At 40.9% G+C, this 13549-nt stretch overlaps 1 long non-coding RNA gene across 1 annotated transcript in view; it reads left to right on the forward strand.

Annotated features, from left to right (window-relative positions):
- The window catches only part of LOC120801845, a 68902-nt gene that overhangs the window by 54913 nt on the left and 440 nt on the right, over positions 1–13549 (forward strand). Inside the window, exon 2 of the long non-coding RNA XR_005709143.1 lies at positions 13014–13097. This is a non-coding gene — a long non-coding RNA (uncharacterized LOC120801845). The remainder of the gene's footprint in view (positions 1–13013; positions 13098–13549) is intronic.

Consider the following 13549-nt stretch of genomic DNA (forward strand, 5'->3'; position numbering starts at 1 on the left):
GTGGTGGTGTACGGAGGCAAACTTACGAAAATTGTGTCCCTGCCCAAATGCTTGTGTCCTTAACTGTATATGCTGTTGTTTTTTGTTTGACCGCAGCTGTTAAATTGTACATGATAAATTTCTTCGTCCCAGCTAGCGGGACAGCCAACTGACGTGCGAGCTCACGAAGGTGAAATGCACGACTTTACATCATAGTTACATCATTAGGTGATGTTTATTAGCGCCCTTATTATGGCGAGAATGCTTTGCTGCTCTGTCATTTATAGCACATCCTCACAGTCCCTCCCAGTGGTGTCTCTCCCTGTGCGTTTCAATGAGTTCCCTCACAATCATGACCTGACCTTTTCAGCCCAAAGCTCTGAGGCTGTACAGGTTCACTGTCCTCGTCATCTTGACCTGGCACAGCATGTCCTCCCTCCCTTCATTCTCTTAAAAAGTATCGCTCCCTCGTCTTGCCAGTGGCTAAAAGACTCGAGAGCTCCACAAAAACAAGGTGCACAGTTGTTTTGGTCCTTACTGTCTTTCTGCTGTTGCACAAAAGTTGCTTTGTTTCTAAACAAATTTAATCCCATCATTGTTCTGCAAGCAGCAGGCCCGTACATGGGTCAACTGCTGGCCATATTGCAGTGGATTTTATTATGTATATTGATAGTTCTCGAAGGATCATTTTTTCAGCCCTGGTTTTGGTTAAATGCTAATAAACACGTTGTGTCTGTCGCTGTGAGCATTTTCTGCATTAAAACCGGACGACAGTCATTCCCGAACCTTGACCCAGGGCATTGACAGTGCCTAAACGGAACCATAAAGTTTATTAACGCTGTGGCCACCACAAGTGGATATTGTACTGCCAGACTGGATGTTGGTGGGGGTGGGGAGCATCAGTGACCATTTTACTGAGAAGTTTTTGAGACTTGCCAAATACGTTACTTAACATGTCCTCATTGTGATAATAGAAAAAACAATCTGGTCTGGTTTACAATTCCTTCAAAACATATGGGCTGTTGCGAAATAGCTAGTTTATAAACTAGGAGATAGGGTTAAAGTCGGCCACCGCCCCAACCTCTGCGCCTTTACTTTTAGAGTTTGGTGGTATTTCAGGAGGTACTGTCCCCATGACGGCGTGTGGCACTCCACTAAAAACTAAACGTTGGTATTGGACTTGAATTGTTGTTTGCGCCCTGACACATGCTTGCGTCAACTTAACGTGAGTTGTTACTTCAGCATTTACACAATGTCTCTACAGAGGCAAAAAGCTGCCAGTTTCTTTTTTCTTTTTTTTTCTTTTTTACCATCTGTCTTTGCCACTGGGTGACGAGCTAAAAACAAGCTAGAAAATAAAAGAAGAAGAAGAGGAGACCAAATATTATCCAATGACCAGCTCCAGCTGCGTTTGGCATGATACAAAAGGGGACGATTATCTGCCCCCAAGGGGCCAACCCCACTCAAAGCCATGACCAGTTCCTTGGCAGAGACATACACGCTGGTATAGCCCCACAGAGGGTTGAAGAGCTAAAGAAGCATGCTGATCCGCTGCTCCAGAGGGCTAATTTCACATCTCTTTCTGAAGCTGTGGGAAATTAATTACAGAAGCAGTTGCTTTCCGTGGACGCCGTTGAGCCAGCATCACATTATTCAGCTCAGAGGTTGCACCCAAACAGCCACTGGTCTTTATTATGAGTAAGTTCATTAAAAAATATGCTGGGATGCCCTGCTTTTTAAACGTCTTGGGTAATTGGATGACACTATCATCAGAAGTTAATTTTCGCAGACAGAAAAACAGCAAAACAAACCAAGTCATTTGGAAACCTTTTATCAGAGCTTAAGTTCTGAGGCTCAGTAAATTCTGCCCTAGTTTCGACAATTGGCAGGTTTTTTTCCTGCTGCTTCATTTAGCAAATCCTTTGAAAAGAAATTCTCTTTGCTGTTTTATTTGACATATCTTAATGTTTAGCAGCCAGCCACTTCCATCTTTAAGCGTTTTCCTTCAAATTGTCATTTCCAAAATAAACACGGAAGTAAGGCGGAAAGAGGAAATGGGATTTTTGTCTGTAAGTGACGATGTGGCAGATTAAAACAGCCAAAATTATAGTCGTACTTTTACTTTTAAAGATTGCAGGGTTTTAGCCATTGTTTTGGTTATTCTAAGCTGTTTGTGAAGAGACGAGACTTTCCTTTAAACAGAAACAGTGACCTTTTCGTACTCTTAAGATGGTGGTCTTAGTTGTCTAAATCCGGACCTTAGCCATAGAGGTGGTAGATCGGAAAATGTACGTCTGAGTTTTAATTGGGAAGGTTAAATTGGTCACTGAAGGCGTCTAAAAACAGCCTATTTTAATTGATTAGCTATGAGAGCCCAAATTGAATCCAGCCAGTAAACAATAAAAAAAACAAAAAAGATTCTCGACATAATTTTTTTTTGGATTATATCAAATTTATTCACTAATAATGAAAACCCTGTCACATTAAGTTTAGGGTCACTGAGTGCCGTATGTGAGGGCGCGGCGTGAAGAGAAAATCAAGCCGTGTTTCATGATTGATTTTCATTTTCCTCCATGAGTTAGAACCTAAATAGATAAGGATTATCTTTTGTAGTGTCTTGCCTACCTACTAATTAAAGAGACATATGAACACTGATGAACTCTTATAATAAATGAATCTTATTCAATTATGGTGATGCAGTATCTAACAGGTAAGCATTTGTCAACTGAATCATAAACATACAGTGAAAATCTCTAATATTTTCACGTAAACCCGGCATGGCTTCCACCACCAGGTAGTTTATGTTGAGACGTAGAAGAACAACATCTTTCTCTTTTGCTGCTGTTGTGTACAATAATGTTACTGTGGGGTTGAATGGGAAAATTATGGGACCTCAAGCCACAAAAAAAATGACAAAAGATGGAGCAAAATAACTTTTTTATTTTTTTCTGCTCTCAAGTTCAAATAAAAAAGATGCACTTAGCAGAGCTAGAATCTGTTGAGAAGCACGAACAGTACTGTACCTGCAGCTAGAACACTCCACCTGCTGCCTTACATTTCAGTGGAGAAGATAACAGCTCTGATTTGTCCAAAGCATTTGGTACATTTATTTAAGGACCGTTGGACTGTTGCAGGGGGGAAAAAGAGGGAATTAATTTGATTCCAAATACACGCATTCATTTCTAAAAACACACATCTTAAACGAATGCTTTTTCCATTAAGTATCTGATCTGTATTTTGAGTTTACAGTTTGAGAAAATAACATGTTGAGGATACACTATGGTCAGACTTTTGATCTGCAGACAGATTAGAAGCAGGATAGCGTCACTCGAATAGTACGTGCATACCCGGAGTGTAAAATTGGTGACCTGAGGCACTGTGGCACGACTGTAGAGAAGGATGGAGCGCGGTGTGGCTTGTACCCGCTGATGTCAGTGCCGGGCTTCACTGTAGAAGAGTGCAGAGGTGCATACCGTCTGCCCATCCATGCCCGACTGACACCACAATCCATCATCTGGTTTATCAGAGTCCAAGTTCAAGTGGCAGTGCTGTGAGTGTCCTACAGCTGTCCATTATGTAAAGAAATGGGCCTCACTTCTGATAGTGGAACCAGACAACAAAAGACGCAGAGGAGCTGCTGACCTTTTAAAACCAAGCCAACTTTGGAGAGCAGATGAACTCTCACTGGAGTTCATCCAAATGCAGGAAAAGGTATTTCACATCAATCTTCCAGAGGTTTTGTGATGCCTTTTAATGGCTGAACACAACAACAACAACAACAACAACAACAAAACGTTGGAGAAAGAGTCTTCTGCTCATAATATATTTCCTAATGAATAAAAATCTCAGTAAAGATATGGAGAGATGGAAGACTTTTAATTCCACAATCAGTATGAAGTAAATAGTAATAGAGTTGCACTTCCATAGCACTTTTCTACACACCAGAAATAACTAGAAATTTGGGTCAGTGTAGCACCTAGTAAAACTGGGTTAACTTTACCCGCTACCAATTGGCCGATTCGACCAAGTGTTGCCGTTATTTACCCAAACTAAGGTTATTTTGACCCCACTGTTAAACACAAAAGCTCAAGTTTGACCTCAAACTGTCCCAAATCTACCGCACAAAACCATGTGCATATGACATTTAAAACTGGAGATTGGGGAAAGGATCTAGATGCTTAATAATCATTAGCAAATAGTCGCATTTAAGTTCATGAAGAGCTAGACGTGTGGAGGCAACAGCCGCCACACTCTGGCACCGTGAGGTTCCGTCATATTGTAGAGCAGCGGTGTAGGTCCTTCCCAACCTTTCCAAGAATCTCAACGGTTTACCCGCCATACCGGCATACTCCATGAAACAAGGGATTTACGACCCACAGCAGCAGCTGCCGATATCGCGCCTCTACGTCAGCAGGCGGACCTTTTGTCCCCAAGGTTACAATAGTAAACATGCGGTGGAGCTTATGGAACAGTCACAGTCCGGTTAGGTTCAGGCACAGAACCAACTTGGTTTGGTTTAGGGAAAGATGGTGGTGTGGGTTACAACAGGTGCCTCCTTAAGGTTAGAGGACCTTCGCCATCATGGCTTCGATAACAAACACACCCTCGAGGTTGCGGAACCGTCATGGATAAAAGAAACAACAATGATTATCAGTATCAAACGAGAAATGAACAGCAGTCTTCCATATCAGAGTCCTGTGTTTTATTGATCCATCCATTTTTTGTTTTTTGTTTTTTTTTTAAGCAAGGAACATTTTAATTTATTAAATTATATTTATTATTATTTAAATTTCTATCTTCTTACCTGTACATTATAGTATGAGGTAAACCGTTTATTAAAGGTTTATATAGTGCCTATAAATGCTAATTAGGGCACTTTAAGTAAAGTGTTGCTAAATCCTGATGTATAATTATCCATGAAATATCTTCCATATATTGAACATGAACGGTGGGGTCCAGGACTCCGAGACCACTTTCCCTGTCAAGTCAGTGGGGGAAGTGGTCTCACACCCCACTGTGATGGATCTGAAATATCAGACACCTAAATTACATTGCAGTCAGTTATATCTATTATCACTAAATGACTGTAGGCAATATGTTTTGATTTGATGCACTGTGGTGAAAATTGATTTTTTTTTTTTTTTTTTTTTTATATCATTCTGTTTTTGATTGGGAGACTCTTGGTAACGTATTTTCTTTTCTGTGATGTTTAATTTTGCTGAACAGGAATTTTGACCGCGCATGCTTTTTGCGTTTTGGGAACTGTGTCACCAGTTTGAAAACAAGACCCAATAAGCAAAAAAAGCAATTCCAATTATATCCTTACCAGATTTTTTTTTTTTTTTTTAACCGCTGCTACTCGACGGGTGTGCAGGTGTTGACCTTAATGATTTGCTGTTGAAAAAGAGTGTTCATTTTGCAGTCTTTAATAGTTCTCTGTAGAAAACCTTTGTCATTTTGCGGTTGTGGGTGACAGAATCTTTGGGCGTCCTTTTTGATGATTCGATATTTGTGTCACAGTCTCTCTATATCCTGCTGCTTATTTCCTGCTTCTCCTTTCTTTTCCTCTTTAAACGGGGTGCGGTATGACTGATTGATGATCAGGGCTGAATGCATCCATCACGTCTCACTGTCAGTTCTTTCCCCCTGAGCCGGTGATTGAACCTGGTGGGGAAGCAAATGTAAAACTAGTCTAGACTCAGTGAAGCTTAAGCAGCTCCTGCAATTCACACGTTAAAAGGAAGAGATGTGTCTTACTGGCCCATTGTACTTGATTTTGAGTTCAACGCCGACACTTTTCTCCAAACGCCATATTTGTGTTTGTGTGTCAGTAGTTGTGATGAGAAATGTATGAACTCTGCACATTTCTGTCTTGCTTGTGGTGTGTAACTGCAAGAAAACACATAACAGATACAGCTATACTACGTCATTTTTATGATTTCTCAAGTGACTTATGGAGCAATAAAGCTGACAGCCCACCTGCATACAATATGTGGAACTCAAGTCCTGCAGTATGTGCTGAAATCTTTATAAAGGCCTTTATAGAAGGCACTAAAAGATTATTATGTCTTACAGGTTGGGGTTGTCCATTTAGAGCATCCTTGGCATGCTTTAAGCAAAACCATTGCAGCGGAAATAACAGTGGCTGTAATTACACAATTAATCAATTGCATTGCTTTGTAGATGTGGCACATAATGAAGACAAGCCAATTTAGCATGTGTCAAGATGAACTGCTTTACTTTCTACTTCAAGGGTGTTTCCGAAATCAGTTATAACACTTCAAGTGCTTTCTTGAGCATCCTCGTCTGAGTCACAACTAGAAAAAGCATTGATCAGCGATCGGCTACGGTGAATATGACAAAGGGACACTGGTTATAATAATGTGCTTCAAGCCGCATTTGTCACTGGGACTTTGTTTGCCACACGCTGTCCTATGCCAAGAACCAGAATTAGTCAACGGAGTCTGTATCGCTCAGTATTTTTGATGGATGCAGCCAAACTTAGAAAAGTTGTTCAATTGACAGTTGCGCCCTATTTTCTTGTTTCCTTCAGATAATCCAGTGTCTGCCTCCAGTGCTCTGCTTAAGACTTTCAGATCAACCAGTACAGCTCTGTTTGAACGTGCAAAGATGTTCAGAGGAGATTAGAGAAGAGTCTGTACTGGCTTACTCTTACACTGTGCTAATTGCACTGCTCACCTCAGTCCTTAGCCACTCTTGTATATGACTAACATCCTACACTGTAATCAGCCCGCTCGCTCCCCAGGATGAGGCCTCCCTCCACGATTGCTGCATCCCACTTTTGCCTTATCTTCAGCCCTTCCTGTTCTGATTTCATGTTCACAGAGAATGAACCCTCCCCGTTTTTCCAAGGGGCAAAAGGAATATGAAATCTGAAGGGGGGTAGAAAAAAATTCTGCACGTTCAAAAAAACACTGCCTCTGATCATAATACAGCCAGTGATTATGTTTGCTGCCACGACGTAATTGGGAAAACTGCTTCATCACATACTGTATAAATGTAATTTCTAAGAGACAGAGTTGACTAGACAGAAAAAGAGTATAGTAAACAGTAAATTTAATAAAAGCGTTCCGGATTTCAAAACCAGAATCTATTATTGAGTCAAGTGCTGTCCCAACCCATAGCAGGGATATTTTGGCAAAAGGGACAAAGCTCTGTTTTTGGAGGGACCGCTTCAAATTGATGGCAACTTCAAAATAATGGGAAGGGTTAATGGGGAACAACAGGAACAAAGTCGGTGACCAACCTCTAACATATCCAAGGCCCTCCTCTGGAACTGTTCTTCTTTAAATTGGTCCAGATCCACCAATCTTTGGCCCCTCACCTCACCGCACTCAATAATTATTCCGTTTAAGAGAAAGAAGTGACCTATCTCGTGTCCTGGTGTGCCAATAACTACCGGGGGAAAAAAATCCCTCCAAACTCTTGAAATAGCATTGACTTAACCTACTTTCTCCTTTTTAAAAAAAAAAAAAAAAAAATCAATGTCTCATATGTGACCTAAAGTAACTGAACATACCGGGGGAAAATGTCAAGAACACTTTTCTCCCATTTGCACTAAACTGAGAAAGTCTCTGTACAACTGACTATGTGAAAGGTCCATCGTTGGAAAACACAACCTGAATAGAAATGGAAACAAAACAAACAAACTCCCACACACTGTCTGGTTTACTTCCGGTATATTTCTTAATACATAATATTTTTCTTAATTCACAACCAGACCAAAACATTGTAAAGGAGTAACTATATCATCAGTTAGCGAGACAGTGGGCTGTTGACCGAATTAAAATCCCCTCGATAGATGTCTAAGCTCTGACGGACGAGAAAACGGGAGAATCTAAAATACAGGAAGGTATCGTCTCAGCTCTGTGACACCACCGAGGCCCGACTTGTTTCCCTACCCCTGGTGCCTAATGCCAGAAAACCACCGCTGATTTCGGTGATCTGATTCAATGTGACGTTTGTTACAAGAGGTGTGCGCGTCGTAACCCCAAGTGACATCAGTAGCAGAGCTGAACACGTACTGTATTCAACCCCGCACGCTTTGTGGAAGGTAACTGTTGACTGATGCTGCCTGTCTGATGGTCCTGTGGATTTATGAGAACATGTCCTGATGTTCTTTGGAGTCATTTCTGGGTTCGTCGTCTGTCTGACAACTGAACTGGGAATCTGGACAAGTGAATGAAGGACCGTTGAATTCCCACAAGGGGCTACAGTCAGTCCTCGGATTTTTTTTTTCATACCGAGTAGCCATACTACCGAGCCAGTCCCGGCAGTTTTTGAAACTGCATATTCAGGTTTTCAGATTATCCCTCTGACTAGCTGTTACACTAAAAACCTCATGACGCAATTTTGGAAAAATTCTGCTTAAATTGAGCCTCCTTCGCTGGGATTAGTGTCATTTAACACGCGTCCTGACCTTAAACATAACTTTAACAGTCTACATTTAAAACATAAACAGAACCATCTCAGCTTTTTCCTATAGTCTTTGATTTATTCTTTGAAACCAGTATTTCCAATGGATTTAAGCGGCGGCCTCTTCCGCTACACATTCATGCTCTGTTAACTCCAGTTATCATTTTAGCCGATAATAAATCATACCAGGATCTCTGCACTACTGATAATCAAGGGGAATTATTCAAGGACTAAATTTCAATACTTATGGTTAGGTGGACAGTAATGCAGTTTTCAATGTGCTATTATTCAAATAAGAAGGTGAAACCATATATCACTGCTTGAATCATATATATGATCAAGCAGATCATCAGACATGCATTAGGAATATAATCCACAATATTTCCATTATAATACACATACAGTTTAAAAAAAAAAAAAAAAAAAAAGGGGGTTACAACTAAAGATACATCTGGCAAAAGTTTTAAAGGGCCTCTATCTGCATAAATCAAAATAATTTCTTATTCTTACAAAAAAAAAGAAATCAAAGCTTACTTTGCAGTCTTTAGCTGTCAAAGCACTGGTGCCTAACCTTGACTTCAGAACATATTGTAGGCTGAAAATGTATGTGAATATTCATTTAAATGTCTTACAACGGCATCTTAGCTATTTAAGTGACAATTTATTGAAGTAATAGGTTATTTAAGCAATAAGAAAAACTTCCAGACAGGCATATGGGGATGGACGCACCCTTTCCATCTTTCACTGCAGTTTAATGGGCTCACATCACACACACACACACACACACACACACACACACACACACACACACACACAGTCCTGACGTTTAAAACCGGGCGTGGCCAGGAGTCACGCCATGTGCAAAACAGATTAGATCCGGGATAGCGATTTCATTTAAGGTCATTGAACTTGACACTAGATTTCTGTAATCACAACACCACTTGTTGGAATATGAAGTGGGGGAAGAGAAAGAGGCAAAGAAAAAGTGAGTTGGAGACAAAAAACGAAACCGAAAGTTCACTTTATTTGGTACAGTATGTGGAGACACTGGGCTTACTGGGAGACAGTTTAGTTCAATTCATAGTTAAAGTTGTAACCCTTGAGATTTCAGTGTTGGTTGACTTTTATTGGTGGTAACAACAGGTGTGGTTTAACACCACAGCAACAACCCTGTCTCCTAGAAATTACATTCAAATCAAACTAATTAGGAACAGGAACTACGCTTTGTAGGAATATTTGGCAAGGAACAAATTGATAATAACAGTTGAACATGTCGGTAATATGTTCACAGACAACGTATTTATTTTCTGTCAAAATATCCCCTCACAGCACTTGGTAAGACTGTGGTCTGGTTTTTCATCCAGAAAAAGTTCACGGTGACTTGAGACACGACGTGTTTCTTAACATTTAACCAAGCAATGATCTTTCCCTAACCTGAACTAAAGTGGTTTTGTTGCCTAAACCTAACCCCAGACGGGACTGTGCATGTTAAACCCCAACAGTCTCCTGGCAACCCTGCTGCCAATTATGAGCTGTTTACAGTGGTAACAGTTTTAACAGTAGTATACGCACAACATTTCTAGGAGGCAGGTTTGACACACACTCTGTTAGTAGCTTCTTCATCAGAAACCCAACAGAAGAGAATTCTGTTTTCAGACCAGTCAAAAAAAACCTCACAATTTAATAAGTCATAAGTCAAAAATTGGAAGTGTAGTGCCCGTCGTCCTCAGCTCTTACTGTGGCTGCTTCTTCATGTGTCATTGCTTTGTGAAATATTTAAAAATGATCCACTGTCCAAAAATATGCAGACAGTGGTTGCCGGTTTCATAGACGCATCTGGATGAACGACCATGGTTAGCACTAACTGTTGTGACAAATGCACTAAGTTTCCTGTGTGAAACAGCTGAATGCTTTTAATGTGAAGCGGCAGCAATAGGCCGCCCTCCATTTGCATTAGCAGTAACCTAATACAGCTCTGATACAGGATTAGCGAAGGCCGATATACTGTAAAATTAAAAACAGTAACGCTGGATCAGCCCACAGCGCTGCATTGTTTCCTGTGAATCCCCTCATGTTGTAGGTAGGTAATTTTAATCAAATAAAATGTAACTCGCAGAATTAAACACATTAGATGGATATTGCTGGAAAAAATGCAGACCTTTTTTAAACAGAATCAAAAATTCATCCGCAATGATTACGGTGGCTGCCCGCTGCTGTCAACATTACAGTGAAAATATGGAGCCCACAAGATTGGTGGTGCTTCCCACGGGGGCCCCAGGATGCCGCTCTTATTGCAGCCCATCAAAACACAGTAACAGTGTGAAGGGGGGGGGTCGATACCTGTGTTTAGTTTCGTATTTCAACATAAAAGATGAACAATGCAATGTGATTTTTCATATTAAAATATATTGATACCCTACAGAAAAAAAAAAGACTTGTATGAAATGTCGACTTGTCACATAACAATGACTTGGGCCAGAATGGACTTCTCTTTGCATATTATAGCTGCAAGGCTGGCGGGGGCTCGGTGGTCCTTTCACGCTGACCACACACTGTCGGTATGAAACTGTCCTCCTGTAAACACAACAAGCCCATAGGTTGGCTGTGCAAGCAATGTATTACAACTCTTGTATGTGTGTGTGTGTGTGTGTGTGTGTGTGTGTGTGTGTGTGTGTGTGTGTGTGTGTGTGTGTGTGTGTGTGTGTGTGTGTGTGTGTGTGTGTGTGTGTGTGTGTGTGTGTGTGTGTATAAATAATATAACCGGTAACTTGTTTTAAAGTTGGTACTGTGTCATCTACAGTAGGAACCCCCAGCGTGTGTGTGTGTTTAAATGATGCTCTAAGTCCAATGTGTCAAGAGGTGCAGGACAAGCTGCCCTTCTGCACTTGGGAAAGCTCATTTCCAGTTCGTACCATTTAGACTAAACACGTTTCAGTGAGGCAGGATTATGCTTCAGAGTTGGGTAATGAAAGAAGACAGTGCTGGGGGAAAAAAAAATGGTGAAAGATTATTACATCATTTGCAGATTACTTTTTAATTTTTTTTTTTTTTAAGAACACGGTTTTATATTTAGGGCTGAACATGACTCATTAAGTCAGAGATTTATTGTTGTTTTAGCGAAGTGGACGAGGTGTTAAAAAATTAACTAGACAAAGAAGCTGATGTTGGGTGTTTCAATCAGGTTGCTGTCAGTAGCTGTATTTTCAGGTCAATTTCATTTTTTTTTTTTTTTCTGGAGGCAGATGGATCTCAGTGGTGCACTGAAATTTTCCTGCTCCGAAACAATGCTATATTTAACTGCGATAAGTTTAGTGTTTGCTAATATGGCTGGTGCCTCCACTGCGGCTGGCTTCACACTTTTCCAGAAGCCAGTAATAAGCTCAGCACTGTATGAGCGCTGGTTCAATAATAGCAGTGTTCACCTAGGAGTGTCAGTCAGAACGCATGTAACACACAGACACAGCTAGCTCTCCTACGCCGACTTCCTGTCAACACAAAGGCACGGGACTGCGTTTATTTAAGCTCACGGGTACGTGTGGACTGTACAGGGTCAGAGGTATTCAGACTGCGAGGAGGTGAATATGTGGAGAAATGTGAGCAAATCTCTATAGGGTCAAAACAAAACTGGGTTCAGATAGTAGCCAGCAGCATGCTGAGCTCAGCAAATCCATGGCAGCTTTGTACTTCCTGTTAATTAAACAGCCAAATATAACCTAATTTAGATGGTTTATTACCAGAATTGCAGATTAACGAACAACGCTTATCCAGGAATAACCAGTAAAGTTATATTTAACTAGTTCCAAATGCACACAATCAAAAAATTACGTTTCTATACAACTAAACTGCAAAAGCAAATACGTTTTGTAGGAAAAGTAATTGCGATGGGATGACGTTTTCTATTAACAATGAGGATATGCTTTTAATTTCCATATTTGGCAGGTCGCAAATACGTTGATACTGATACGTGGGCTATCGATAAAATGTTCGCAGACAGTATATTTGTTTTCCGTCCGAATATCCGATCGCGCAGTACGATATCAGCATCATCAACCTTTTTTTATGGTTTTGTTTAGACTCTCACAGCTCTTGGTTAAAGTTAGGGAGAGATCGTGGTCTGGTTTAATACAGAAAAAGTTCACAGTGACTTCAGACGCAACACGTGTATTAACATTTAACCAAAACCACCATCTTTCCCTACCTTTAACCAGAGCGGTTCTGTTGTCCCTCACCTAGCCACGTACAGGACTGTGGATGTGAACTCGGGTCTCTGGCCTCGGCAGCGGTTCGTTGTTCAAAAAAATAGATAAACCGGCTGCTCCGTAAATTTGCATCCCGGTGTTCTTCTTTGTGACATAATAAAACACCTACAATAAACTAAGAAGTAAATCTAACGGTAGCAGAAGGCCCAGCTGGTTTATTTTCCAGTGAATTGCAAAGCTGAAATGTGAATTGACTTCCCTTAACCCTGCGACATAACATTCAAATCCCAACATCTGATATTGAAATTTATACAGGGTTAATTATGCTGATAAATTCAGATACACACAGGATTGAGGCTAGACTAACTATTTTCCTGTTTTTGGTTTTTCTATCCCCAGAGACCCTGAATCAAAACGCGCCAAAATGTGTTCGGCATACAGATGAATTCTCCAACAGCAGCAGGTCGCCGAGGGTCCGTTCAGGTAGCCAAGAATTAGGCAGAGCCAAGATCTCTCAGGTCCCTTTTACCCTTTCTCCATGTTCTTAAGTGATAACAGCAACAGACAATGTTCATGCCTCATTTCATTTCATTATCATGTCCCATTCGCCTCTTCGCCTCAGTTCCCAGACTCGTATTTTATCTCAGCATGTGCACAATCACTCATCGACAGCATACATAATGGAGGTAGGGGGGGGGGTTGTCTAATCAAAGGTTGGTGAAACCAATTTACCATGCTCTAGAAAGAGTACTCCAGAGAGAGAGAGTGCACTCTCAAACTACTGTAGATGGGAAACTCTGCATAATACTGCGAGAGAGGCAGCAATTCCAGTTAATGTATAGACTCAAAAAAACCTCAAACCAGAGTGAGAGAGAGAGATTCAGTGGGCAGTGTGACCTTTGGAGGTCAGGCTTTATCAACCCCGCTCATATCTC

The sequence above is a fragment of the Xiphias gladius genome, chromosome 16, assembly GCF_016859285.1.
Source record: "Xiphias gladius isolate SHS-SW01 ecotype Sanya breed wild chromosome 16, ASM1685928v1, whole genome shotgun sequence".
Taxonomy (NCBI): Eukaryota; Metazoa; Chordata; class Actinopteri; order Istiophoriformes; family Xiphiidae; genus Xiphias; species Xiphias gladius.